The sequence below is a fragment of the Fundulus heteroclitus genome, unplaced genomic scaffold (assembly GCF_011125445.2).
Source record: "Fundulus heteroclitus isolate FHET01 unplaced genomic scaffold, MU-UCD_Fhet_4.1 scaffold_128, whole genome shotgun sequence".
Taxonomy (NCBI): Eukaryota; Metazoa; Chordata; class Actinopteri; order Cyprinodontiformes; family Fundulidae; genus Fundulus; species Fundulus heteroclitus.
The window spans coordinates 349171-352308 of record NW_023396540.1 but is presented as its reverse complement, the minus strand read 5'-3'; the positions used below and the strand labels follow the sequence as shown (position 1 = coordinate 352308).

General features: G+C 41.1%; 1 long non-coding RNA gene across 2 annotated transcripts; it reads left to right on the top strand.

Moving 5' to 3' along the window:
* The first annotated feature begins 772 nt into the window (after nt 1–772).
* Nucleotides 773–2123, top strand: LOC118558420. 2 transcript variants are annotated; one of them, XR_004928342.1, is made up of 4 exons: nt 773–1201; nt 1373–1456; nt 1705–1851; nt 2110–2123. It is a non-coding gene; the product is annotated as an uncharacterized LOC118558420 (long non-coding RNA). The 2 variants fall into 2 exon arrangements; XR_004928341.1 differs by lacking the exon at nt 773–1201 and having other exon boundaries at nt 1365–1456.
* Nucleotides 2124–3138: the final 1015 nt, after the last annotated feature.

Below are 3138 nucleotides of genomic sequence, written 5' to 3'. Positions count from 1 at the left end.
GTCCTTCACCTGTCCATGGTCCGGAAAACTCTCCAGTGAAGAGATGGCTTCGTCCACTACTGCATTAAAAAAATATTTTTTTGAAGTGCATCTGCTGTGTGCTAATCTGGAGAATCATAACCAAGGTGCCTTTTGTGGTTCTCAACTGCTTTTGTTAGAGTTTAGCCTAAACATTAATTTCTTCCCACATGCACTTTGCAGTTGTCTGTGCATCGGAAAATCCAGTGTTCCTGTAGCTGGTGTGGGAATCTTTGGTTTTCTTTAGCAAATCGACAGCCACATCTAGCTCCATTGTGACAGTGAGCTGTTCCTGCCAACTCAAATCAGGGGTGCAATCTAAAATGATAGAGAAACCCTTGAATGTTTTGATTTCTATCACAATGCTTTCCATTAGTTGAACTAATGAAGTCCATCAGTAGATTTTGGATTGTTTTGCCCTGATAATGTGTGTGACTGCCAGCTCCACTTTCCACTATACTGACATGCTGCTTCATTATTGGGTCACAGTTGCCCATAAGCTCCACCTCTTTTAGAAAATTTACATTACACACTAATAGGATATACCTTCTGTCACTTTTTAATTGACGGATGATTTATGATTTATCATTTCCATTTATGATGATTTATCATTTCCGGTCCCCCTTTGATTTCCGGCCCCTCCCCATTTCCGGTCCCCTCCCCCACTTCCGGTCCCCTTCCCCACTTCCGGAATCCATACCCCTCCCCATTTCCGGTCCCCTCCCCCACTTCCGGAATCCATACCCCTCCCCCCATTTCCGGTCCCCTCCCCCACTTTAGGAATTCGAAACTGACACAGATTCAACAAATAGGATCTTCTCACCAACATGACAATCAAAAACGGGGCTTACCGGTCGATGGTTTCTTCCGCGCAACTCCGAGACAGGCTCAAGATAAAACAACTCCGGTTATTTTTCTGCTTAACGCATGGCGTGACAAGATGATAGCAGACCGGATGTCAACGCTGTTCTGCAACTGTTGCAACTGGAGAGATGTTTTGGGGGATCAAGAAAGTGGTTGCTTTTTAGACCCGCCCTCCACACAACAGCCAATACCTCCCCCCTTCAACGTTAACCACACCCCTTCTCAGTATAAAAAAAACCAAAACTGCCCACCTCGCAAACCAACAGGGTCCAAACGGTTGTACCACAAGGAACGATTCCACCAGTAAACCCAACGCCTCGTAAGTTTACCATTCTTTATAACTCTGAAACTATATATCGATTTTATTTTTCTGAATTAGCCCAGTTTCATGTTCTCATTGTGTGTGTGTGTGTGTGTGTTTATTTCTGCTGCAATCATTGTATGCGTGTAATTCGCTCCATTAAAAAGCTCCGTCTTTCTTTCTTAACAGAAGCAGGCCCTTTCGCTGCTGAAGGTGCAGAGATACAACCCGCGAACGCACCTCAAACTGATCTGCCAGCAACCTCTTCACAGGGTTAGTAATACAGTTTTTTTTTCTTTATTTAATAATTAATTCATTTTTTCTTTATTTAAAGTCTTAAAGTGTGTGTGAGAGTGTGTGTGTGTGTGTGTGTGTGTGTTCGAATCACACCTCTGCTCCTCGGCCTCTCTTCACTTTTCACCTATATGCTGGTTTTTACTCATTTATTTAATTGTATTTACTTATTTATATATATATTATAATTTTTTATTTATTTTTTATTTTTATTTTTTATCTTGCAGCCCCAACTGCCAGACGGGGAACACCCTCTTTAAAACGTAAGAGGCAACTATCCAGTTTGGTGAAGCTACATTCTACCACCCTGAGGTTTCAAGAAGCCATCAACAAAAACTTATCCAGAATAATTAAAGCCCGGAAGATTATCACAGGTAAATCTGAATCTCAAAGCTTTCAAAGAACTATGTTTCCTTTAATAAAATGAATTAAAAAAAACAGCCTCCTTCTTTATTAAAAACCTGTATGTACAGTTAGTGTATGACAAAATAAATCAATGACTGTTTTCTTTTTTTATTATCACTTAATATTATTATCATTATTATAATTATTATTTTTCTACAATTTGGTTTCTCGTATAATAAATCAATGTTGTATTCTCTCCTAATTATAATTATTTTCTCATATTACAGAAACGGTGGAGAGTTTTCAGAAAATTCCACTTTCCGGTCGCAAAGGAGGGTTCCACAGCCGGAAATGCTCTGAACTTCTGAGAAGCTGCAAGTGTCTGATGGACGAAATCGCCAAGATCTCAACGCTACAGTAGAGTTAACCTTTTAAATTGTGACCTCTGTTAAAATGGATGGCCAGCAAATGAGAAATGCATTGTATGAAATTGTTGAAGCTGTGAATGAACTCCGTAATTTCCCTGTATACCCTGCAACCGAATTTCTCAATCTAACCCCAAATTCCCCCCTCAGAACTCAGGGTCCAGATTTGGATCTTGAACGTTTACTATCTGTAGAACGAGCCATCGAACGATTAAATGATTCTTTCTCTCAACCATACTCACTTGAAAATAATTCCTTAGAGTTTCAACAGCAAGTTACAAACGCTTTACACGAAATCACACAAATGGTTAATGACCTTCAAAATCTTCCTGTTCAACATGTGCCTGGTTCTTTCAATGTAGCTCCACATTCACCGTCCAGGTTAGAACAAGCGATCCATCAATTAAACGTTTCTCTCTCTCAAACATTTAGCCCTAATCCTACAAACGCTCAGTATGTGCAACACGGTGGGGGTCTTGTAGAAAACGGTGAACAAAATCCCACTGGTTCTTCCAATACTGCTTTGCCAAATCCCACATCCAACCAGCCTCAACAGCTATCTCTCATTGCACCCGACCGAGCGGATCAACCCTGCACCAGTCATGGACAGTCAGCTGTAAACAGCTCTGAACATACCCAACAAACTCAGAGAGAGCGAGAAGGTTTCAATGTTACAGAAATAAGACGTCCTTTCAACGTCATTGCCTCGCGAGTTTGCGACGCTCCCAACCCCGCCGAATTTTACACACAAGTGTATCATATTCTCACCGAGCCCGCAGAGTCAGCTGCTCGCCTTGTCTCTCGTAGCGATATTATTCAACTAGAATTGAGCGGAGAAGGATTTTCTCATCACGCCATCGTTCAGGTAAATGATGAACGTGATTCAATTCT